This window comes from Nothoprocta perdicaria, unplaced genomic scaffold (assembly GCF_003342845.1).
Source record: "Nothoprocta perdicaria isolate Ctin4 unplaced genomic scaffold, notPer1 scaffold_47, whole genome shotgun sequence".
Taxonomy (NCBI): Eukaryota; Metazoa; Chordata; class Aves; order Tinamiformes; family Tinamidae; genus Nothoprocta; species Nothoprocta perdicaria.
In genome coordinates, this window is record NW_020455721.1 from 4,345,891 (window position 1) to 4,372,959 (window position 27,069).

Genomic DNA, 27,069 nt, shown 5'->3' on the forward strand with positions numbered 1-27,069 from the left:
AATTTATGCGAATATATGAGTTCTTACACACACATTCAAAGACTCAGGAGAACCTGCCTTTCTGCCTGTTTTAATCCTTTCTAAGCTTAGAAGAGAAGGTTTTCTATAGCTTTTCTTACAGAAGATGCAGAGGACAATTCTGTTCTCCTATACTCACAGAAACAAGAGACCTTGTGATCTTACTTTTTTATCCCAAATCCTAAATAAGTGTCTTACAGTGTTCTCACTCTTATTTCCCCAATCTCTTCTAAGAAAACACCTTATTATTACAATTATTTTCCTAATCTTTAGCCTGCATCTCCCTAATTGCAGTTTAAACCTATTTTGACCTAGTGCTGTTGGATTTCCCCCTGTTATATTTAGAGAGTTGTTAATACTGATTTAAGTGCAGGAATTTGCACTACTTTCTGAACTCTTCTGTATTTGAGAGCATGTCTCCAACAGGTGGAAATCTTTTCCATACTAATCTTATTTTCAGAGATGCCTGCTGCCTCGCCTTACTCTGCTGCTGTTTTCACATGTCACAAAAATGTTCCCTGCACCGTTGTCCAGGCCACTGATGAAACATTGACCCCCTCAAAGGCAATATTTGGTAAACACTTCCTGTACACTGATAATCGCATTCTCAACATAGCTTTCAGCCAAATGTGCACCCTTCTCAGAGTAATTTCTTCTAGACTGTATTCCTAAATGTGCTCGAAAAGGTTTAGGAAGAGAGTGATTAACGTCTAAAGTCAAGATCTGTGGCCTTCCTGCAGGTGCTTGCAGAAACAGTGTGTTACTCATCATAATCTATCATGGTTAATTATACTTTTCACCAGGATGTGAAAGAAGTCTTTCATTGCTTGATTATTAATATGATTATTTCAGTAGAATAAGGGGGCAAGAATAAGGACAAGAATAAACTTGTCCTTCCTATATTGCTCGTACATTACTGGCATAGTAGAACAGTCTGTTTCTCACTAGCCTTTCAAGAATTTCTACTAGAGTTAAAGATGTATTCATGTCAAACACCCATATGAGGAATTGCTGTTTTCTGTGGGAATCCTGTGTATGGAGAGTTTTAAGAAAGGACTTTTTTCTTGCTTACAATCTTTTTTTTTCCCTGTTTGACTTAACAATAGAAAAAATTAAGGTATTTAGAGGAATATATGAAACAGTGAAATTTAAGCACTACATACTGCTGTAGAGTGACTTATTTTTTGTAAAATGAGATTGGGGTTTAGAACTTTTGTCCACTTCAAAGTTCACCTGTAAGTTATATTCTTGTAATAAGGTACTTCTGTTCTGGTGTTAATGATTGCAGGTGGCAGTGAAACTCCTTTGGTTTCTATTACTTACCCAGGTGTAAAGGAGGAAAGAATCAGTCTGATTGCCTTCTTTTTCTCGTAAAGCAGTCACTTGTTTGCTGTGGGGCATATGAAATGCAGGCCTTGTGTACTAAATTGTATGAATAACACCTGACACTTTATGTTACCAATAACAGAAAGCTGTTGTTCATAGTTCAGATTCATTTGCTGCCATTTTGGAAGTTTGGGTCTGCAAACTTCGATCTTTATTTGGTGAAGTGTTTTAATTTCTGCTCCATTTAAAGTCCATTTTTTCCTGGTGCGGTTATTTGTGTGCTTAAAGAATGGTAAGTTTGTGTTTCTCCAGGTACTTTGCTGGGGTAAAAATTGTTCTTCTCAGATGAGGAAAGATGTTATTAAAACTAGCCATTCCATTTACAAAGCAGAAATTTAAGTGACAAAATATCCTCATATTCATGATCAGTTTGACGTTTGTGTCTCTGCTGACAGAAGGTGGGTCTTTTTTGTCAAAATGCATTCTGGATGGTAATGATGGCATAACTGAATCCTTTGTTTTCTAATGCTGAATTTCTTTCTTTTGGTATATAGTCTGTTCTTATTTACTTCTATGAAAACATAATCTTCATAGATAAATTTAGTTTTCATGTATCCTGCTGAAATCACATCCTCATTTTTGAACTTATTTTATGCTAAGCCCAGCAGAGGGCTGATGGAATGGTTTGTTTACATTTATTGGGTCTGTAAGCATCATTCAGAAATGTGATTTCTAGGAACTTTGAGTCATGACTACATTTTCTTTTTGTCTGGTGTGATGTTAAAGTCCATTCATTAGTACTTATTGCTATACACTTATTGCTGTTTACAAGATTAATCTGTGTGTATGGATTGTATCATTATTTTAAATCTCCTTGCGTGCATTCCCTCATTGTATTGGAACACTAAGAAACTCATGGGATTTGTGACTGCTGAGCTATACTTCAGAGATTTGGATTATTTCATTGCTTTTTGTTCCTCAGCTAAATTACCTCAGAAATACCAGTATCTCTGGGGGCACAAAACATTTTTTCCAACATAAAGAAGTTCCTTAGTGATAGCTGAAGATGTTTTATGTTTTTAGCATTGTGACCACTTCTAAGCTGTGACCTCTTCTAGAGGTATTTAGAAGCATCTTTGATCGAGATTTATTTTGATTTATTTTGGGTCAATCAGTCACTAAAGACTTCTTGTTGTATGTTATTTCTGGATAGCAATTCTTGGCCTGTTATTCAGCCTTTCACCTCTTATGCTAGAGGTGCTTTAAAAATGGAAGATATCAGTCCTGAGGATGCAATATCATCTTTAACACTGTTTTTGTCTCTTTTTCGCTGTTGACGTGGAAGTAAATGTTGTGAAATAAATGTCCCAAAATTTAACAATTGAAGAATGAAGCTTTGATTTTTATTTTATTTTGTATCACCTAAAAAGGGTTAGGATATCTCTTGTTCTCATTTGGCTCTTTTGAATTCTTATAACTTCTACAATTGGACCTAACGTTTTAAGAAGAAAAACTGAAAACTCTGATGCAACTGCTTATCAAATGCACTACAGCTGCAAGTGGTCTTAAACCAAGGACTGGTCCTCTTGACAAAGCTGAATTGTATGTGGGGAAGGCTCATTTAGTTCATGGACTCAGACTAAATTGAGTCCAAAATAAAACATGTCAGCCCCCTACATCACAGGGGCATCAGCATTGATTGTTTTTATTTGCTGCCTGCTCATATTCAGTCAAATTGCTTGCTAATGTAAATATAGCCAATAAATGATGCTTCCTTGTTTTTAGAACTTCTCCATTTGTTAAATAAAACATGATATTCACTTAGAAAACTCTGAGACGTGAGAAAGTTCTAATAGTGTTTTCCTAAATTATGGCCTAGTACCATATCCTATTGAAAGTACAGATGGCTACGGAATGCTCACACATATCTAAAACACTTCAAACAAGGATCATACAAGCCATAAAGTGTGACTTAGCTTTATCCATTGTCAGTTAAATCTATTAAACTTCTAGGTGCTGAAATCAACTTTGTCAAGAATATATTAGAGACTCTTCTTTAATCTTGTATTCTTGTCATTCCCTTTGGTCTCACTTGATTGATCTCCTTGAGGATTCTTCTTGAAGTTCTTAAAGAGTTTATTATTCATGGAGGTCAGACAGGCTTCTTCAAAGTGGAGGGGGAATCTCTATTCCAGAATAGATGATGCATATACGCTTTTTCAAGTGGTGCTGTAATGGTCTCTTGCATGCTGGAGATTAAATATCATTTAATAAGACACTGCAATAGATGCTTTGCCTTGTTTTAATTGTGAAAGATGATGTTGGTATGCTTTCTACGTTTGAGTTATAATTAAGATGACTGTTATATGTCTGGACTAGATAGTGTGCAGGACAGAGATTATAAATTTGTTATAGGGCTCATACTGTGTTGGGGCTTAAATAGGAGGTGTATCTAAAGAAGAACAGCCATAAAGCTTTCAGAGAAGAGGGAACTGGCTGCCCTACTTATGACCCTTCCCTGTTGGCTGGGTGAGAAGGAAAAGTAGCTTATAAAACCTACCTTCCTAGTTCAAAACATATAGCAACAAGAAATAGGATAGAGGAAGGTAAAAGAAACATCAGAATTAAAGGGAGCACCCAAAATACATGCAAAGTGCTGATTTCCCCCTTGGGAAGCTTGTTTTAGTGCATTGGTTAGCTGAATCATTAAGCTGTTTTTATATATTATCCCAAGACATTGAAGCTCTTAAACATTCTTGGCAGAATTCCAGTTGTTCTCTAGAAATCTGCTCCACTCTGCATATAGGATTTCAGCATGGGATTTGCTGTCAGATTTTTAGGGCCTGATTTGTAGCAAGTTTTCACATCTTTTTTGCTGGGCTCTTAAAGAATTTACTTAGACTAGATGTATGTGGGCTAGTAGTAGGAGACAGTCATTTCTCAGCTTTGATTAGAAAAGAGAGGGGAAGGGGTATTTTCTTAAGAAATGGTTTCTTTAGTGGCCTCATGTATTGACATATATACTGTTCAATGCCTGTACGAGTCCTTCTTCCACTGTGAGTATGTAATGCTTTAATTGCCTTATTAAAGAAGAGGGGAATCCCTCCACAGCTGAAAAGCGTAGAGTCTCACAAGCCTTTCATACCCTTTAAAAGGTACTGGATACCTTAGTACTGTAATTATTTGGGCTTCCTGCTTCAAGGCTTACTAAGACCTTTTTCGTAGATAATTCAGTCATTCTGTACTTGAAACCTCATGTCGAGTTCTGACATGGCGGTCTGAATTTACAGTCAAGCAGCTGCCCTGGAAAGCCGTCAGTCTCACTCTCAAATATCCTAGCTGTAAGTTCATCTATCTTGTCATGGTTCAAAAGAGCACTAGGTTGTCTTTGCCCTTCCCCCCCCCCCCCCCCCTTTTTTTTTCCTTCGGTTAGAATCTACTCCTTGTAATTCCACTTGAATTCTTGAGACCTTGACACAGATCCTTCTGATACTGTCTGCACAGTCTTTTTTTTCTCTGCTTTATTTCCCAGAGTACAGGGGGGGGAAAAAAAGAAACCTGGAGGTATTAATTTTTTAAAAAATCCAAACTAGCTACTGCCTCTGTCAATCCATACTCCTGAATTTCATGTTGACAGAGCTGTATAGCAAAGCTTATTTGAAGATTTGCACCTGTTTCATGATGAATGTTTTTCTTTTCTGATTCTCATGTTTTTTTTCTCAGCCACTAAGGAACAATATCCTGCATGAAATATATAGACACAGTGAACTAGGATTTTAGGAACTTAGGAGGAGTGTAAGAGTTTCTGGAATCCATCTGCCCAAATAAATTTTTTTTTTTTAATTTTAAAATGTCACTGTTAAAGTTATTCAAAATACTTGAAATTCTGCATTAAAAAATTATAGAATCATAGAATGCTTCAGGTTGAAAGAGACCTCCAGAGGTCATCTAGTCCAAACCCCCTGCTCACGCAGGTCACTTAGAGCATGTGGCGCAGGGCTGCGTCCAAGCGGGTTTTGAAGATCTCCAAAGAAGTGGATGTCTCAAGTCAGTTGCTAATCCACAGGTATCTAGTGTAATTTGAGTTATCCTAAGGTATTCTACCTGCTTCACAGCTGCTACTCCATACATCTGTCCTAGTGTTCTTTCAGCTCGTGTATCAAGTTTATTAGTCCCATCTGGGTGTCTTAGATAGCCAGATGTATTAAGACATCTCTGGTAAGTGTGCATGGTGTTATATACCATGCGTAGGCAGCTCAGTCAGTTCCTTGATGTTCCGAATTCTAAAAATATGATACATTATTTAATATATTGCAGGCTGTATTTCCTATATTAGTATACAAGATGTGTATATAAAATATATATATAAAATATGTCACTCTATAAGCTTTCAAAGCCTTCCAGAAGTCACATGTCTTGTAGCCAGCTCCAGCTCATTCTTCTGATTTAGAAGTAGATTACCCTTGGGCATCTATGTCCTTGGGCACCTATGTTCAGTTTAGGCAATGGAACCCCATTTTTCAATCTAATTGCAGTAGAATTCATATCCTAGAACTGGGAGTCTTTCACATGTTACTTCCTCTCTAATCCCAGCTCTGGACACAGGCAAGGAGGAGATGATTTAAGGTGATGCTGCTCTCAGCAGATTACAGAGCTGATGGCAGAGTTACAGGCTGCATCCATCAGGGTGCTGTGGTGCAAGTGCTACCTCACGCCTCGAGATGCCCTCCATCTCTGTACCCTCCAGGACTGCACCTCTTTTCTGGATTTCTGATAGATTGACTTCATTAAAGACACGGGAAGGACCTTCTGGGTCACTGGCTCTGGTCCCCTGCTTACCCTGGAGAACTGCCGTCGCTTTCCTAAGCAGTAAAATCTTTTTCGGAGCCATGGAAGTGCTGTTCATTTCTCCCTCTCCTCTACCCTCTTCAACTATGGCCCACTCTTTTTCTTCCTGCATCGTTCAGTCTCCTGGACTCCTGCCCCATAGCATTTCCCCCAGTCTCTTTAGTAGTTGAAGTCAGAAGAAGGTCAGCTCACACTGTAAATGTTTACACAATAAACTTTGCTCTTTCTATACTTAAAGATAACTCTTCATGTTTTTAACCTCCTAGTGAACCCAGTGAATAATACTGTGAAGTCTGTCTTCTCAGTGAGACCTGGAAAGAAAAAAAGAGGAATATTTGGGTCAGGCCAGTTTAGAGAGTGTGTGAGCTAAGGCAAACAACTACCTTGGGCATCAGCATGAGACAGGCCATTTTCTAATTCTCCTGTGCTAGCAAATCTGATCATTTGCATCATGAGGCTTGTGGTATTTGATGCCTTTGAAGTTTCCCCCCGTGGAGTCCTGTGATGTCTCTTTTCATTGAAAAAATAAAGTTCTTAACTCTTAGTATTGCTTTTTGATGGGTTATTCTGTTTCAGTAATGTCTTCTAGCTTTTAATTTTACTCTTCCTTACCTCCTTTATTCTCTTTTTCTGTCTTCTTATTCGCTTCAGAACTTTTCCCATGGTTTTCTAAGACTGTCCAACTTATTATTTTTACTGGAAAAAAATAATGGCTGTTATATACTTTAAGCCATTTCTATAATCAATTTTCTGACATTTTATTTTCCTTTCCTTGGAGTTATCCAGGATTGCTTTATTTTTCTTTATTTTTCTAGATCATAGGTACAGCATAGCAAAGAATATTTTAAAGGTGAGATGTGAAAGCAAATAATTTATAAGTGTTGTTGTTGTTGAGAGGAATTCTGTTATAGGTGAAGGACAGTTTAAGATAAAACTCTTTCATTCTTAAGTTTTCAAGTAAGTGGCTGATAGACTGTGATACCTCATGCTGAATGGAAGTAGAAGTTAACATGATTTTATAACAGTGGACATGGGTCTTGTAATGGAAAGCTCTATTTCAATCATATTACCTTTTAGTCATATACTTTATTCTGGGATTTAATTGGCTATTTATCAACTGGGAAATGTCAGCAGGAGAAGCTGAGAAAAGGAGAATACCTTGATCTTTGCTTGAAGTCTGAACTAAGTCGACACCAATCAAAACCTGCTATTGGAACAGCAGCCATTGGGCCTATACTTGTCTCTGGTAGCAAATGTCCTAACAGCTGCCCTTGTAATGGATTCTGTTTGGGTAGGAGAGAGCTCTGGGGAAGGGAGCATTGAGGAGGAACTGCCTGCTCACTCGTCAGGTTCATTCTGCTAAATCACAGCTATGGAAGTCTGTATTCTGTTGACCACGTAGATAAAAACTGATTTGCGCTTCCAAGTCTACCCTTCCAGCATTTTCCATTTCTTCATGCAGAAGCTGTCAGGAGATAAGACAAAGACATGCACGTGTGTACTTGCTGATGGGCAAAGCTATTTTGAGTTGGTTGTTTTTCAGGGGTAAGCAGGATATCCAAATATTAGTTTTCTGTGATTTATAGTGGGATTTTTATATAAAAAGCCGCACTATTTCTGTAAAGTACTATACATTTCCTTTAAGGAAGGCTAAATAAACCATATTAATTCAGCTAAATTCAGACTTCTATGATAAATGAGGGAAATACATTCAGATTTAGACAGTCATAGGAAGTCTCTCCAGCAGTGTTTTGTTACTGAAATGTAAAAAGTAGTGGTTGAAGCTGAATTATGAAGGGTCTGTCATAGCAGTATAACAGAGTAGCAAACAAGGGAAACAAATACATGAATTTTGAGAAGTTACTGTAAATCACTGGTAGATTTAAAAATACTTTTCAAAAAGGACATAGAAAGAAGATTGTAGGAAGACATATGCGTAGTAGGATGAAGCAACACAAAGGGCTTGAACCAAAGAGGAAAGCTGGAATGAAGCCCCAGAAAATTATTCCTCTACTCAGCCTCCTGTGGTTTCTTGAACCATATGATTTTCCACTAATGCTTTACTTCTGTATGTGATAATGCAAAACTTAAAAGAAAATGTGAACGTACGTATTTGTGAACATGGTAGCTTAGCCATAGGAATGTGAAAGTAAAGGACAGTGAAAAAGCCTAGTGTGAAACTGCCACAGTAAACTGCTTGTAAACTACTAATACAGAAAAAGTGTATTTTTTGTTATCTTCAGTTTTGCTTAGCTTCATTATGTTCAAAAACATGTATGATTTCCAGGAAGTTGCTGAAGAAAATGATCACTGACATCTGTGAAATTTTCCTGAAGGTGATTTTTTTTCCCCTGTATTCTCACCCTTGCTATCCAGCTAAACGGCTCAATAAGTTGCAACTGCGGTTTGATAAACTGAGCTTTTATTTTTTGCACTGATCTCAAAAATGCACTTATACCCTGTTTTTTTTTTTTTAATATGCTCTGTTGCCACTGCAGTTAGCAATGACACACTCTTGTTACAAGTTGACAGTGGTTTGTCATTTCTTGTTCATGTCTTCAGCATCAGGCTGTAGTAGAAACCTATTTGTGATGTCTACAAGAATTACAACACAGCACCAGGGATTTGGATGTGCAAGCTGGAAGCAGATAATATTTGTGAGACCAGCTGGAACTTAATTTCAAAAAATGAGCAAAAGCATTTGGTGCTTTAATGGCTTGAATTTAGCAGAGGGTGTTTTGAAGAAGCTTGCATCAGCTTAACAGAAAAGCCTTGGCAATCCCTTCGTGCTATGGCATCCCTTCATAGCATTGCTACGGTATACCAACAATTTAGCTCTACAAGACAGAGTTGTAGATTGAAGGTACGGCTGGAACATAGTAAACAAAGATGACGCCAAAACACAAGATCTTTGTGTTTGTGGAAGTGCTGCTGGCAGAGCTGAGGACTCCCCAGGCTGGATTCGGACCAGAATTTCTCTCTGCTACCAGGTGGCCCTGTTTTGCAATTCTGTGACGGGTATCACGAGGTCAGCCCTGGAGATACTGAGGGAATGTGTTTGTATAATACAGGGGCAGTACATTCTGCTAATCCTTGGTGCTGAAGTGGCTTTAATATATGTTTATTTATACTTCTGTCTGTTCTTTTTTTTGTAACTAAAGTTGTGAAATGTTTGTCCCTGAGTGCACCATAGTGTATCAGAAACAGACGCTTGCACATTCATTCCTTTACCTGCAAATGCAGGATGCCTTTTTAAAAGCACTCAATCTTTGCCTCATTCTGCTGCCACTGAAATAAAAGTTAAACCCACTTCTCCTGTTTCCATCCTTGCTCTTTATTAATCTCCCTCTAAGGAAAACATATAAAACACTGTTGATAAATCTCTTCAATTTCAGAGACTTTTCCGAGAGTGCTTGGATGTGGTTATATGAGGATCTATCATGCGCCCATCACATTGCTGGTTACCACATGACAAACTAAATGTATCTGGCTGCATGATGTGAATGTTCACACATGAGGTGTAGGAGACACCTGAATGTTTTATATTAACAAAATACAGGAGGTGAAGGAGATTAAAGCTATTTATGTGATGTGACATGTCCATATACTCCCAACACCTTTATATATACCTGCCTGGCCCAGAATAGCAAATGCTTGGTCTGTGGTCTCTGGGATAGTAGAGAGGATGCAGAGCCCTTGACAGAGAGAAAGAGAGCCAGGTAGTGCGTCAAAGTCTAGCTGGATTATTTTGGCAAGCAGGATTTGGCCTGCCTCGCGGCAGTTCAGTAGTACAGTGCTGTGAGATGTAGGAACTGCAGATTTCTAGGTAATGCCTGGAAGTATAAGATAAAACAGAGTGATTCACTCCTCTTCCAATCTAGAAAAACGTGAGAGGGAATATTCCTTAATATCGCTTCTGGAAACCAAATTTATCCCGAGTTAAAAATGAATCCGTCTTTAGTGCTGCATTTTTGTCAAACAGAGGTATCTGATATCTATATAAATCCTATGGATGGTAAATATTTTAAACTGCTAATCTGCAAGTTAACTGACTATGAAAAGCAAATTTATTTTTGTCATTTTTCAAACTTTGGTTTGTTTTTGGATGTACTCTGAAATTTTAAATATTTCTGTAGTCTAGAGCAAGAACAGTGCCTAGCATGCTGGCTTAGCTTTAAATTTCTGAGTGAGGCAGAGCTGGCATTTGAAACCAGGTGCTCTAGATAGCTGCCCTGAACAGTGTGTGGATAGCTGTCTGATATGTATGATGCTGTCTTTCATTTTGGACAAATCTTCTGTACTTGCTGGCATAGTATGGTCCATTCCCATGGAAACTTTTGATTTTGATGAATAGAAATTAGCCAGAAAAAAAAAAAATCAAATCATTTCCTGAGACGTTTTCCAATTGTCTGTAGAGACTAATCTTAATTTCAATTCCCCCTTAAAACTATTTTAATTTGGACCACACAAGAAGGAGCACGGGAAAAATAAAATAGAAATTGCTGTGTGATGCAAGTTAGTAACTAGAATGTCCCTGGCTTAAAATGTGGGTTCTGGACAATGAGAGTATGGCTCAGCTATATGAAAAGATGCTTATTATGTGACATATATTCACCTAATGTTAAAATTAACTATGAGAAATAAAGTTAGGAGCCCACAGGAAGGTTTGTATTTGCTGTTCACACTTGGAAATTTCCAAGCATTTTGGTTTGAGTGCAATAGCATGACTGCATTACCTCCACATCTTCAGGCTCTGTCCAATTTCATCTTTAAGGATGGAGCTTGTCTTTTCTTTCTAAATGCCCTAATTCTTCAAGAGGTGTGGAGATAAATGGCTGGGGAAAAAAAAGTATTTAGGGAAAAGAAAAAAAAAAAAACCTGTACCTGAAATTCTGCTTTCTTGCAGTTCTTGTGCTTGTGAAACCCTCAGGCAGTGAGATGGTGAAATGTGCCACAGGCAGGTCCATTTGTTGCGGTTGTGATCACAGTTATTTGTTTTGTGGCAGGATACCTTGGGATTCTCATATCCGTGGCTCCTTCAGAGCGCTGATGCCAGTGAGGCTTTCTATAGAGCCAGAATGCACGGAGTCCTGCTTGTTAGTCACCTCCCAGCTAGCCACTGCACATGGATTCTTCACCATTACTACAGAGAAGATAGCAGGGGACCTTCACGGTGCATACGTAGTGTTTGAAAAATCTTATGATTTCTTTGCTGAAATCTGTTTGGAAAATGAAGTGAGTCTGTAGCCTTCGTGTTTGTGAAGAAAGGCTTCAAAAACATGACCTGAACTCACCCTTCATCAAAAGGCAAATAAACCACGCAAATGTATTTATTTACTTTTCAATAACTCATGTTACAGCTAATCTCATGATGTTTTGTGGTTTGACTCATGGTTTTCAAACGCTTGAGGTTGGCAATAGTGAGTAATACATATAATGTCACATACAAAGCAAAGCCAGCCTGTATTTAGCATTTTTTTTTTTTATTCAAGGTTTATATAATGCCAAAACCAGATTCTGCTGTGTGATCTGCGCTTGACAATCCAGGCAGAACTCGAATCTCAACAACTATATCCTCTCTGTAAGTAAATAATTTTCTAAACCACAAAGCTGGTGAGCTCCCTCACCTTAGGAATTTGTGTCCTCTCTCTTCTACATTAACCTCATCCACTCTAACCAGTCTCAGGTTTCTGCTCTACCAGGTAGGTAGTGGACACATCTGCCCTGTGTGCAGCTCAAACACATACAGTTTAATAGGAGTTCGGGTCCTGCCTTTCCTTGAGCGGGACTGTGCTTTCTGTAGCCCTGTCGCTGAGGAGCCATCATCTTCCTGAAAATTCTGGAACTGTCATGATTTTGGAGACTGTCCTTTCCAAGTCTAATTGAAACTGTCAAAAAAAATCAGAATTATTAGGGAGATGCTGAATATGGATATACACTTCTATTTTTTCCATTTGGAAATTAAACTGAAAATATAGTCTCATAATAAAGCTCCTCTGTGCTATTTATATATATGAAGGTACAAAAAAGGCACTCTTCTTATATGCATTTCAGCTATACAGTGTAGATTTTCTATCTGTATTTACCACTTTTTCTTTGGGGTTTGTATGGAAAACATACAGATAAATATATTCTGAAAGGAGAAAAAAAAAAAAGAGAGAGAGAAAAATCCTTATTTCCCAAATCACCTATCAAGATTTCACCAAATTTGTGGTTTATTTTTTATCACACAAAGGAAGCAGCACTCAACAAAAGATCAAGCAGCAAGTTAATTGCCTTAGCAGGCATTATATCTCACTTAGTAGTACCTGTGTTAGTTTTCTGCAAAAAGGTGCTTTAACACTGTGTTATTATCACTACTAGCGCATTCTTAGGCTGGATGTGTGGGAGTGCAGAACATTACTGCACTGATGATGATCATTTCCAAGTGTTTTTCCCAGTGGGAGCGTAGTACCTTTGTGGACCCCCATCTGTCCATCTAGGGAAGAGCTGGTTATCTTGCACCACATGCAGGGAGCCTCAGTGTCTCACAGCCTATCTGCAAGGATTAAATCTCAATTTGCATCCATAACTTGTGAGCTAATTATCTCTTTAATTATTGATTCACTACTTTGGGCTCTGCAAACATACAGTAATTATCTCCATGTTTTCTTTTTTCTATTCTAGAGTTGTAGATCAGAGCTGCTTTTAGACAGCTAGTAGGTCTTTCCAGGTCCTTCAAGAGAACAGACTGAATGTTGAGATGCACTACTGTCAGTCCAAGGGTTGCAAAAACCAACTCATCTTTTGTTCCTATCAGTGATTATGGAATATTAAATTGGTGAAGAAACCTGATTATACAAAACTTCATTAAAGTTGTGTGGAAAAAAATCCACACAACAGGTAAAACTGTGGAGATCCTTTAAAAACACTGAGAAAAAATATCTTCCTTTATTATTATTATTATTATTAGAGATTTAGAAGGATTTCTGCATTTTTTGCAACTAGAAATTGAATTCCTGTTTATTTCTCATTTTTAAAAACCTAACTAAGCTTACTGCTAATTAACGTTATCAAAAGAGAGCAGGATTATTCTGCTGTCTTTTTATCTCTGCATGATGAGTACCTTCAAATATCCTCCCTTCTCCCATTAACAGTTGGATGTCATTTGAAAACTTGGTAATAACAGTTACTATTCTCAGCAGAACTGTTGAAGTCCTCCCTCTGGAGGCTGTTATATAATAGAATATGCACTCCACATTTCAACTTCAGATGTGTACATAGCTGGATTTCTTTTTCCACAGTAATTGAAAAGCTAGGGATTTGTGGGCAAAGATAGCAGCAGGATGTCTTCTCAGGTTGCAGAGTTTGGTCAAAGGTCAGAATCTCATGAATCAACATATACTGGTTTCCTAGTGTATAAGTGAGAAGTTTATCTTATGTAATTTCTGCTCTTTTTTCCCCAAGAACTCCTGAATCCTAAATTTCTTCCAGTATCTGTAAGTCCCCATGTCTTTCCTTACTTGTCTTTCCCCTTCCTTTTTTTTATTCTAGATATGCAGCTAAGTTTGGTTGTTCCTCTGTTATTAATTGCATGTTCTGTGTGTGAGAGGTTGACTTAATTGCATTTTTTCTCACGCTCACACAACACTTATGTCATTATACTCATCATAATCTTCATTATACATTTAACCGTAGATCTTCATGCTTGTAAGATGTTAACATCATTTCCATGCATTGGTTTGACTTTTTGAGTATGATGGAGAATCAGTTGATTATTTGCTACTTGGGTGATTTTTTCTTGTGAATTTATCAGTGTGGACATAGTGATGGATAACCAGGTGACCTGCTAAATAATTTGCATCAAGTCTTCTGTTGATTTCAAGTCTCTTTACTTTTAATATTATAGAAGGCTTGAGAATAATCTTCCTTTATATAGCATGGTAGGTTTAAAGTAAAGAATTAGTGGGAAAGCATTTTCAAGCAGTCATTTTTCCCATTGTCTGCTCTGAACTAAAATGTTTGTTATTGCCAAAAGCACAGCCATGGAACTTGCTAGATGTTTTACAGTAAATACACATCCTCTTAATTACATCACAGTAGCTTAAACAGATTTGTACAGCCATTAAAAAAATCAATACTCAGCTTTTAGGTGATGAATTAATTAATAGAGTGCAAATGCTGAAAGTTTGCTTTATCCAGCACACACTCTGACTTTTTTTCCACTGCAACATCAATAGAAATGCAAGATTGCATGATGTTAATAAGTTGAAAGTGCTTATGAAAATATGTCACTTTCTGTCTGGCATAGAGACTATTCCAGTAAACCTTCAAAATTTCATACTGTTCCAGAAAAGTGAGGCCAATTTTGTCTGTCTGTCTATCTATCTATCTAAATATAAATGTATGTTTTGGGATGGATGCACATACCCCCTGTTGCCGACCCACCGAGGTTTGTATCTTTCACTTCTTCCTTGTAATAAACTTCAAGTGAGTTCTAGATGAGTTTTACTTAAGGACTGGATAAGCTTTGCAGCAAGAAAATACTAGAGAAATATCTAAATGATCTAATGAATACAAATCTGAATTTGGCAGAATGCAGAGAGAATTGCAAAATAAAAGTATTAATTATTTTTTTCCAGTCATTACTAGGTTCCAGCTATCTCCGAAAAAGCATAGCAAAATGGTAGGAAGAATAACTCTATTCTCATATTGTTTCTGGAGTTCTAATATTGTTTCTAGAGAAATTATGGCTTGATTTCAAGCATTTCTTTGAAAGCATTTCATAGGATCATTTAAAAATTTGTATGCAATATTTTGTTCTAAATTGAGAAGAGATGGAAAATGTCTAGACTGAGAATTACCCTTGTTCTTTTTCCTAAAACAATTCAGCTTTGATTAAAATGAATGTACTACAAAGATCATAAAAAAGAAAAGCTGCACATGTTATTGCAGTGACTAGCTTGTAATTCTCATGCGTCTAAGTAACTCTACATATTCCAACTCTTGTTTATGTGATCAGAGCCTATCACAATACCTATGCCTGGCTTGTGTTACTGTCCTCTACTTTGTTCATGGAAGTGTCTTAGAGAAAACAAAACTTTTGTAAGTACTAATTCGGTTTCATAGTGAAAGTTATTTTTTTGTAACAGTATAGGAAAGAAGACGACTGTTCATTGTAGGTAGAATGTTTAAGTGATGCAAGTAATATACTAAATGATTATGTAAGGAACAAAAAGCTGCACTTTCAGAAGCATTAGATATTTCTAAATAGTGACATGGAATTAGTTCAAAATTTAATTTTTAATCTGCCCTTTGGAAAAAAAATCTTCACTATTAAATGCACAAGATTGCTCAAGAAGTTATAGCTGACAGAAGCAGCTTTACTACATACTCATTTCATGTTCACTATCCGGGATTTTTGAAATATATAGTTTTGTAAATGTGTGGTTTTGATGGATGATGCACCAGCCTCATAGAACAGTTTCACTGTTATCTGAAGAAGGCTTCGCCCTCTTTGGGGAATTAGCATAAATGTATAATTAATTTAAAGCAGTATTAAAATTTAATTTAAAGCGGTATTCTATTGTGTCACTTCGCTACATTTTGATACTAAATTTAACATATTCATACCTGTGTCAAAATTTCAACCAGGAATGACCCCAACAGATGGGTCTTTCATGTTGTGCTTCCTATCACTTAAAGTCCCATGAGCAGAAGTGGGGTCAACTGTGCTGTAAAAGGGTCTTTTTTACTTTGCCATCTTTCAGGTGTTGGAACAAAACATGCCTGCTTTGAAGTGTTCAGGCTTTCACACATCTCTTGGAAGGTAGACCTTTCCTCACACTTTCCTCATTTGTCTGGAATTCTTTTTTCTGCAAGACATACAAATGAAGAGTAAAATATCTGAGCTCTTTTTTTTTTTTGAGCAGTGATTGCAAAACTGGAGATGTGGCAGCATTAGTTGATTTTAAAGTGCTGATGATTGACATACTGTGTTGAGTTAGAAGTCTCTTCCCTGTACCTCTGTACTACTGGCAGTGGAATATACACTCTTCCTAATGTTTTATTCTTGCACTCGTTCTTCTGTTCTCTATTTAGAGACATTCTTCAGGAATAGACGAGTCTGCTCAGATAAAATATGAATGATCACATCCTGAGAGTAGCATTTTCTGACATTCAAATCTAGCATGAAATAAATATTTGTTCATATTTGTGTTCAGATAGGAAGTGATAACACCAAAGAAAAAGAGAATCTTTCAATATCGTTAGCTCTGCATAAGAATGAGAAAAGCCAAAAGACATTTTTTTCCCCTCTATGGATGTCCAAAGCAATTTTTCACACTTGAAGATTCACTAAAGATTTTGTTAGAAGCTAAGCTTTAAGCATTCTTGTGTGAACATAACTGAAGTGAATTTAATATTCACTATGTGAATAGCGTTTCATATTCAAAAAGGTTATAATTCATTTAATCTTTTTTTGGTTCTCACTGAGAAGGATAATGAAATAAACACTTTTGGTCCTACCATTGGTTTCTTTTACCTTTGCCACTTTTGCATATCAGTTTTGAATGCCTTGTCAAGTTTAAGGTCTTGTACAGCCAGACCACAGCCTTCAATGCCAGGGAATTTTTCAAAGAGGGAGGCAGAAGCCAACATGATTAAAGCTTTGCATATGTACATATAACTAGGAGTCATCTAGCAGTCAATAATTTTTAGAGAAAAACTTCCTATATTTTTACTTTCCCTGTGTTTGCCAGCCTCTGCATGCTAGACTTTCATCTTCGGTTGCATTGGTGTTCATCTGGCTGTAGAAAGCACCTGTACCTGCTTTCTATCCCCAACTCTTACCACTGTGCCTTCTTTATGCTTTCTTTAATGCTGCCTTCTGTATTCAGTGAAATTTTTCACTTAAAAATAATGAAAAGGTAACTAATAATTACTTTGTCACTGCTATGTTACTGTAAGTGGTTATATTGGTTTATTGTTGAAATGTTAGTCATTTTTGCAAGGCAATTTCAAGATGCATCATTGACTTCTAAAAATAACGTTGAGAGGTGTTTTGATGCAGAAGTGCTGTTCTCTTGGTAGTAAGGGGAAAAATTAAAAGATGAAGCCATTTCTAGCTCTCCAAACGCAATTCTATTCACTGGTTGATTAATAAAGCAATTAGTTGGTAATCATTTCCAAAGCCCATATACTTACATATTCTTCTAATGTACAGGGTCCATTTCATGCTGCACGTGTGCAGTTAATGAGAACTTTTATATTCACATGCAAGAGGAGGGTTTCAATGTTGTTTCTCCCCACCCTGGTAAACAGTCATGAGGAAGGGGCAAGAATTTCAGTGTAAGCTTCTTTTAAAATGCCCTATAATTTTCATTTTATACCTCCTTTTCACTGTTAGCCTATGATTTCTGTCTTCTTACGCAGTTTTGGATTTGCTAGCAAATACTTCCTTGGACAGAGTACAAAACTGGAGTGTTAAGAGAATAGTGAAGGCTAGGACTTAAGTCCCTGAGGATTTCAGAATAAATTAAACTGCTGAACATACATTTATTTTTACGCTCAGTGTAATTAAATTGCTCTTAAATAAAGCACAGAGTAATGAACCTGAAAGAAAGGAAACAATTTACAGTATCTTATTCTAATAGCTACACCATGTACCCAGCTACCTTTTACAAATTGTCCTATTAGAGGGACAGGTCACAGGGCAAGAGCAAATTTTGACATGATTTCCTCTGCTTGAGCCTTTTTTGAGATCCAACATCAGACTTTTCACTGCAGAGCCATTTTCCATCCATTCTATTTGCTCTGAAGTTGCCAGCTGTTCCAGCTGCATAGAAGGCAGCTAATATTGGTTCTGCTCTGTGATGGGCAAGTGGGTGACATTGGTGAAGAGCTACTAGCAGTTTCTCTAAACTGATAGGAGGAAGCAAGGTAATACAAGGCTGGAGAATTTATATTTTGGAGAAAAGAGGATTAGAAGAGGTTACTGCTCAGATTTTTTTTTTTTTCACTTGGTCTCATAGAGCTTATATTTTAGTATTAGAAGAAAGAGATCTTCTTTCTTTGAAGTTCTTCCATTGTCATATGATCATCTGCATTGCTTTCTCTGCTTCTCATGGCTAAAAAATTATGATTCGAACATGAAAATTGTGGTTGCCCTGGCTGGATTAAAGCCAGGACTGAGTCTTGCCTATTGCTAAAAAAAAAAAAAATAAGGAGCTTCCCTTAAGGTAACTCTGCCTGAGAGGGTTGTGGGGATAGCACATCCACGCTGTTTAGGTCTAGAATTCCTTGATTTAGGGAAAGTTCTTCAGCTTACTTGACTTTTCCCACTGATGGAAGAAATAATGTTAAAGAATATCCACAAGAAGATTTTAGTGATTAATAGATCACATAGGCTTTCTCTATGGTAGAGTTTGGCCTGGAATATGACTATGACTGAATAGGAAATAAAGATGCACATCACTATTTATTTGGGCCTACTAGGATGACAGCTGCCTGGTGAGGGAAAAGCAAAACTGGTTAAAGGTGCCTGTTTCTAGTATTCTTCAGTCTAATACTGAAATTTATGGGAAGTAAAATGGTATTCCCCTTCCACTTGTGATCCCTATGCCTAATGGCAAGACTACTTCTTGTTTTGGTTGTGCTGAAACATATTGGTTTATGCTAAGAAATATTTTTTTTAGTTGAAAGCACAGAAAGTGTCATTCCTTATTGAGTATTTGCAACTTTAAATATGCAAGACACTCCTCATTCACATCTTCATACTCTATTACATGAATTGCTTTCTTTAATGACACACCTTATTTTTTCCATTTCTTCAGCAGTTCTGAAATAAAATATTTTCTTTGATATTGCTGTGTGTTGTAGTTTCTCAGCCTTGGTCAGTACTAATTTTCTGTGCCTGTGATTAGTTGTAGTTCTCAGATCTTTTTTTCCTTCTCCAGTCACTGTTGCTCTCTGATTCCATCTGTACTCTACTTTGATCTGAGTGAATTGCTGTCAGATGTGTGTCTGTAATAGTTTTAAGAGTTATGGCGAGCTCAATTTTTCTACTTTTCTTTAATCACAGGTGGCCCTTCTCCTTGTCTTTGTGTTCTGGTTGAAAGTATTGGGCATAAAATGTCCCCATACTTGTAAACCAGTAGACCTCATTGTTTGCTTCACCTTGCAAGTTCCCGCATAACCTCTTGGTGATTGTGTAGCATAATAATCGTACAGAAAAAAAAGGATATTTTTCAGACTATCAGTCAAGATGTGCTTCTTAAGACAAAATTGAGTGTTTTTGTTTTTATTTTATGGATTGCCTGCAAAAACTGTTGTTTGTTTTCGGCCACATTTATCCCTCTTCTTTTTTTTCCTGTTCCTTTATTTTAAATGTGTTCATTCTTCCAGCTACCAACTGAACTAAAGTGACTACAACTGGCACTAATGTAAAGAGAGCTATATTCATGCAGAGATTGTCAAGATTTTTTAGGAGTTTTTAATAATTTGTAGCTGCCAAACTGGGAATAATAACAGAAATGACAAAAATCAGCCAGATTATCCTGCTAGTTCTTTATCTTACTGTGCTGTTATCTCTCTCTTCATGGGATATCTGTAAAGCCAATTCATCATTCCCACCCTGCTACATCTGTCCTATTTGTCCTGCCCATCTGTCCTATTTTTGATTGCGTTCTCCAAGACTCTCTAGCCACACGCTTCTAAATTAATTTCATTTGATTCCAGATAACAAGTGGCTTTGATGAACAAAATGAAAGAGTAATTAAAGGTGGACTATACATGTCTGAGCTTTCTGCATGGAACTGTTTGTCATCACCACTTGTAACAAGGACTATTGGATTCTTACATGAAAAACAAGTCTCAGGTAAGAAACTTGGAAATAGATGATCACAAATGGATACAAAGGGATAACTTGATGAATTAAAAAGGAAAAAATTGACAACACCCAAATCCTAATATTTCCAGTCATTCCTCCTGCACCAGTGGAGGTTGATGTTGTGAGGCTGATTTATTTAAAAAACATGATTCCAGTGTTTTGATTGCACTGATAATTTATTAAAGGATACAAGGAACTAACTCATGTAGATAGAACCCTCTTTAAAATTTTTTATGTCGCTCAACTGATTTTGAATTTTCATGCCTACCTTTTTTTTTTTTAACAATTTATATGTAAATCCTTTTTCATTAGTGTCAGACAGACCTATTTACCGTACTTTTCTCTTACTGATAGAATTTGCATGGCACAAAACTTATGAAAGTTCATATCTAATCCTAACTTAGGATGTTAAATAATAAGGACAGATGTGGGCTGTCCTTACAGAAATGGAAGTACAACAAACTCATTTAAAAGGAAGTTTTTATATCATGTATTTATACATAATTTCTTCCTATTTTGTGGCATCAGAGTGTCTGCTGGTATTCTCTGAACTCAGAGCTAACGTATTCCATTCCAGGAAAAAATTGACAACACCCAAATCCTAATATTTCCAGTCATTCCTCCTTATAAGCAGCCAGATTTTTATATTCTTGTACTGACATTAATAGCAGTTTTTTTTTCTGTAAAATACTGTGTAAGACTTCTGTGTGTTGGGGCATTAATTCTTCAGCTTGTCTTGTCCATGATTCATATATATAATATAAATAAACTTGAGTATGTAAGGCTAGCTTTTGTATATTTTTATATTTTGGCCCAGTAAAACACTAGCAAAATGGCATAAAATTGCTATCTGTTATGTTCTCTGTGATTAGTGGCATATGGTTTTTCCCTCTTTTAAACTGTACCCTGACCTTCTGTAGATATTGTTGATGATCTGTCTTTCGTGTCTGCTGCACCTTGGAGTTTATATTTAGAATCTCTGCACATAAACATATCCTGTTGCTTGCCATCCTTGAACACCCACCACAAACTTCCTCTGCCTTTATCACTGTCAAGTTCCTTCAAACAAATGCTAGCTATTTTAGACACTTTTAAAACTTATTTTTGCACCACTTGACAATAATCCTGTTTGCTTTATTTCCCATCAAAATGTTCCCACAGGTTTCCCCCCCACACACCCTTAACTCTGCTATTTGATAAAGAAAATCCTGTCCTTTTCATTCTTCTTCCTCTGCTCTACTGACATGGCATGCAAACGTGGTGGCTGCCATACGTATAGCAGATCTATCTCCTGGTTGTCCAAAGAGACACTATAGATATGAACATAAAATGGTACTGCTGGTACTGTTGTGCAAAAACAAGCCTAGGAAATGGCCAGTACTATCACTGTTACCTTGAAAGCATTAGAAGATCCAGCAGACAAACCACATCAATATCTTTTCTGCCCAGAAAGGCCATCCCATACTTTCTTGTGTTGAGGTAACTTGTGATATGAAAAATGGCTTAACTGAATTTCCTGTCCCCTACTGTCTGGGGGGCAACTGTTTTGGTAAAGGACAGAAGGTAAAAAAATAATAATCTAATAATATTCTATTCACTGCTATAGTTATTGTGTGTTGTGTAATGTAATTCTATGTTGTATTTAGGTCATGAGACTGTCACAAGGATTCTTTTAGATAAATACCTGTTTTCCTGCAGGGGATTCTCCAATGCACTTACACATTGAGTTCAATATTGCTTAGCTGAGGAGCTGTGATCAGCTGAACTACTCAACTGTGTTGACTGAAGCAAGACCTGCAGATAGGAGGAGTGACAGAGCATTTTCAGAAGCTGTGCTTGGGAGAAAGGGAGTTGATATGACCTAGGATTTTTTTTTTCTTTAATTTGCACATGCCCTTGCCTGTTACTTTAATAAGATGTCCAGTATTTGCAGCACTAATATCACTGGAAGTTTCCAAGTGACCTGTGTAGTTCACTATTTTGTTCAGAGACTATCCCATCTCTTGTTTCACTGCTCTCCTGAGTTTTCCAAATGTCATGTTATTCAGCTCTTTTCACACCCTTGGCCAACTCATCAAAACAGTTGCTATCTACCCTCTCAAGCTGATCTACCTAACACCTCATTAAAAAAAAAAAAAACATGTCCAGTTCATCTTCTGTCACTTCTTTGCACTTGTCAACAATTCCTGTTTTCTCCATCTCTCTTTTACATGTAGTCCTTTTTGTGCTGAGTATTTGGTAACGATTAGTTTTACTCTCCGATTATTTTTTCTCTCATACTGTTCCTTTTACCTGTATCATCTATATTATATGCTCTTGCTTTTTTAGCTTACATTAAATACCTCTGTCTGTATGAGGGGGATGTTTCTTGCTGATATTTTTTATGATTATTTAAAACCAAGCTGTAATAGCACATTAAAATATATCCTCTGTCAATCTTGTTTAAAAAAAAAGAAAAAAAAAAAACCACCAAAAATGCTATTGTGTGCTTTCAGATAGTCATATTTCTCTGGTTGATGTAGTTGCTGGAAATTTTTTTTTAACTTTTCTATAGAAATGGTTTCTTACTTGTCTAGGAGTTCAATATTTCTTTAAAAAATCCGTAGCTGTTTCTGAGAAAATCAAATTAAGAATAATATGTCAGATAAAGATACTAGCACTCCTTTTTTTTTTTTTTTTTTTTTTTTTTTTTTTTTGTTATTACTGAAGCAGTTAAAATTGGAATGCAATTTTCTCATCTTTCCTCCACAAGAAACAATTACGATTAAATGATATGGAACATGCCATCCTCTGAACACATTTTAAATATGCAAACAGCTCTCTTGGCTGTATTTGTGTGCTCTACCATATTTCACTATGACTTGGCTGTACTAGACATCTCTAGTAGAGCAAGTTCTTCATACTAGCGGTGTTAGTTTGGTAATTATTAAGTATTGCTCTAAGCAAGTGTCTTTGACAGCTGGGAGCAATGGACAAGTGAATAAATAGTGAGCATTCTTTTAAAATATTTAACAGTTAAGTTGCATGACTTCTTATATATCACAATTATTTCATATTTTCCTTGTACTCAAAATGGTCACTATGGTTTTGGGAAACACCAATGTGTGTTACCTTCAGGTGAATACTGCTTTTGTAATGCTTAGCACTGTATATGAGGAATAAGAAAAATAGCTATTAATGTGTGTCACGTGAACGTGAGACCAATACGGTATCTAAGAATTTGGAGTTGCCTGGTGTCTGAAAATGTTCAATGGCAGGCGAAACCTGCCATTTATTACTCTCCATTTCCCAAATAACAGTGACAATTTTTATTTTGTGATGAATTCAAGATAAATTTTCTTTTGCCTCAATAGCCAAGGGCATAGCGAACAAAAGTGAACGTGACAAGTACAAAATCACAAATGCCTTTTCAAACCTGTTTCATAGACATCCAGGACTTCAGTAAGCTTGATATTCTGGTGGCTTCTTTGTTTCCTCCATTACCTGATACAGTGAAGTGTGTATTACTTCCATTACCTTCCATACGGATATTACCTCTGTTACTTGTTATGGTGAAGCTTGCTTTTGTGGGGGATACCTTAATTTGTGCATTTTGAGCACTGAAATGGTAAACCTTTGATGTGCTAGGAGTACAGTCCTGGACCAAACTCTAGGTAGAAATACTGTGTTGCATTCTTAGAAAATATTTTTCCACACCATTATCTTGCCCAGGCTAAAGTATGACTAGAGTACAATAGTTCTCTTGTTGATGTTGCTGTGATCTTCAATTTTAAGCTCTAGCCAGTTTTACCACAATTAGCCTAAGTAAGAGAAGCTGCTTTTGAGTACACAGAAATGAGAAATGAGCAGAAGTACCATAACACACCTCATGCCCTTATAATCGCCTTGTCCTTTTGCTGTCTAAATTTTGGCTAGAACTAAAAATCTGGCCTTTAATTTCAGTATGGTGTAGAAACAGCAAGAACAATAAAAAATCTGAACCCCAGTAACATGATTTTTATTTTTATTTTTATTTTTATTTTTATTTTTATTTTTATTTTTATTTTTATTTTTATTTTTATTTTTATTTTTATTTTTATTTTTATGCCATCTTGCTGATTTCTCATAGACTATCATCTGCACAGGTCCTGAGCAGGAAAGCATCTGAGTAGAGGGTATTGTTGGCAAATCATTTCTGTTACCATAGTAAAAAAAAAAAAAAAAATGCATTCTTGGAACCAACTAATAAATCTCTACAGTGGCTGATCATTTGATTATGATAACATGAGTGTGCCTTTAAATAAATCCCTGTCATAATAGAAAGGTGACAAACAATGAAAAGGGGGAATAGGAATGATGGAAGACAATATTCTGATTTAATCCATCACCCCTTATGTCTACCTGTCTGCTTATATATGCTATCAATGTCATAACAGCAACTGTCTTCAGAGAAACTGTGTATAAAGTAATAAAGTCCATTGAAAGCACTTGTTTGTTTCTCAGTTATTTTTTTTACCAAAATTTTGTGTCTGATGACTTAAGACTTATGCTTTGGGGACTGTCAGTAACACCAGCATAAATAGTTCATTGCTCTAACTATGTTAGAGCAACAAAAAAAAGAAGAGAAATAATATTAATGCAGCAAATTCCTGGGGAGTTGTATTATTTTTTGCTTTTCTTACCTTGCTCAGAAGTGGGAGCAACAAAGACTATATTGCTACCGTTGCCGTTACCTCCCTGTAATAGCTCCCATTATTCATAGCAGGGCAGCTGAGGTCACTTCCATGTGCTTTGTTCAAGGAACCCTACTATTCATCCTTTATAGTCCTCTAGATTGTGAGCTGCAGCAAATGGCTTAGGGAAACGGTCTTTTCCATCTTCATGAGATATAGATTTGACCTTGAATTGTCCTCGTGTTCTCCAGTGTGATTGTATGTATGCCATGAAGAAGACATTTACGTAGACCTAAGAGGTATGCATAAAATGAACCTGTTTTTTTTCCAGGTTAAAAACATTTAAAAGAAGTATAGGAAAACTAAATATAGAGCAGATTGTGGAAAGCTTAAAATCCTTTTATAAGTGGTTAAGGTGATTGAGCCCTGAGAGTTTTAACTGAAATTTCAATATGTATTTTTTTCCCTAGTAATTAGAAGGAAACTTACCATCCTTAAGGTATGACATAAATGAAATGTCCTCCACATCAAGCTGGCATCACAGTCTTGGAATATTTTGTTTTGCATGCAATGATATTTTCTTGTGTCTGAGCACAGTAACAAAGCTAAAAAGGCAGCAAATACATAGCTGGGCAGCCATGTTGACAAAGGACAATACCTTTGCTTTAGACAATTGATACTTAAATAAAATGAGTCAAGGATCAGCTAAATTTGTTTATCTTACACTTAGTGATAGGTATTTTTGAACTTTGTATTTCTTTAGCTTTGCAGACAGATACAGAGAAGGCTCAGCAAAACAGAGGAAATATCACCAATTTGTTTAGTTGTAGAAAAATTATGGAAGGTCTTGGGCAGGTTGATTGAAAAGCTGCAATAATTTGATTTGACAATGTTCAAAATAGGTTTTCTGTGCAGCTTTTTGGTTCAGAGTTAGCACTCTTCATGAATGAACTGAATCCATAAACAAGAAGGTTTTTTTTTTTTTTTTAATTTTTATTCAGGAGTGCAAAGCATCTCATTTGGTCAACAAAGTGAAAAGGCTGATAGAGAACATGCAAGCACATTTCAACACTAACAGAGAGGGAGAGCATTTCATAGTACTTACTGAAGCCTGCTGAATTGTTAATTTTCCTGGAGCTGTTAAGGTTCCGCAGGGGCATTGCTTCCACTTTGGCCATTGCTCTTTGGTTTTTCAGCAGCAATGCTCTACCCTATATCCATTACACCAAAGCTCTACTCTTGTATTGCATTAAAATCCTTATGAAATATTCATTAGAAGAATGAAAAACAGACACATGGGCACTTCTTATAGCAAATGGAGTTTTACTACCTGTTTTTGAATATATAGCAGTATTAGCCCTTTAATCCTTCAGATAAGTTTCTGCATCTCACTGAATCTGAAAGTATATGGTGCTTCCCCTTCCATTCTCAAAGACATTAAATAATTTCTCTTTGAGGTAATTAATTATGAAAATTTTCTTAACACACAGTTCTACTAGGGAAAAAGTAGAAAAGGTTTCAGGCTGGGGATCCATAGCATCTGAAGAGAATTTACTAAAGGTGGATTAGCACTTTAACACTGTGATGTTTTTTAAGGTGAAAGTGTTGCAGAGGGAACTATCAGAAGTCAGTGTGCTCCTGTCTGTCTTTATTCATGTGAGAAGTTGTGATGTACTGCCTTTAAAAATATAGGTCTTGTTTTCACATTCTGCTTAGGCAGTTGAAAAGGGCTCTTTTAAAAGTAAATACCATTACCCTTGAGCCAAACCATGCTGCACAGTTCCTTTACCATGACGGCAGTGTAAGGGGCCTTGCAGCATGTCTACGTTATCCCACCAAGCACAATGACAAGATTTCCCCTGTAGCAGACGCCCAGACCAGTGTTTTCATTTGGTGTGGCCCAGCACAGCGGTTGTAGACTTCCCAGTGCGAGCCTGGGGAGAGTATCCAGTATTTTCAAGCGTGCCTGCCCTGCTCCTGGACTAGACATAATTACTCTATTAGCATATTAGGCCCTGCAGCAGCAACTCCATGTCTTCTGGCTCTGAATTTAATGTGAATGGAAATACCTTGTTGGCGGCTGTTCCTCTGACGTACACACAGTACTCTTAGCGTATAAGAAAGTTCAAACCAGATAACTCATCTGACTAGAAGTGCAGTGGTGGACTTGGTAAAGCAGAAGGCATTTCCCTTCCTGAGCTGTACAGTAATTGCTGTATACATTTGCCTTGGAAAATTTTGTGACTTAGGGTGAAAAAGGGTAGAGTGCTGGGTGTACTTTAAACCACTCAGCAGCTGACGTAGACTGCAGGTCTACTTGTGGTGGCAATAACATTGTGGATTTTTTATTTTCTTATA

At 36.7% G+C, this 27,069-nt stretch overlaps 1 long non-coding RNA gene across 2 annotated transcripts; it reads left to right on the top strand.

Moving 5' to 3' along the window:
• Positions 1–1,272: 1,272 nt before the first annotated feature.
• LOC112953891 lies at positions 1,273–22,089 on the top strand. 2 transcript variants are annotated; one of them, XR_003250635.1, is made up of 4 exons: positions 1,273–1,636; positions 11,685–11,773; positions 19,909–20,047; positions 21,758–22,089. It is a non-coding gene; the product is annotated as an uncharacterized LOC112953891 (long non-coding RNA). The 2 variants fall into 2 exon arrangements; XR_003250636.1 differs by lacking the exon at positions 1,273–1,636 and adding an exon at positions 1,735–1,802.
• The last annotated feature ends 4,980 nt before the right edge of the window (positions 22,090–27,069 follow it).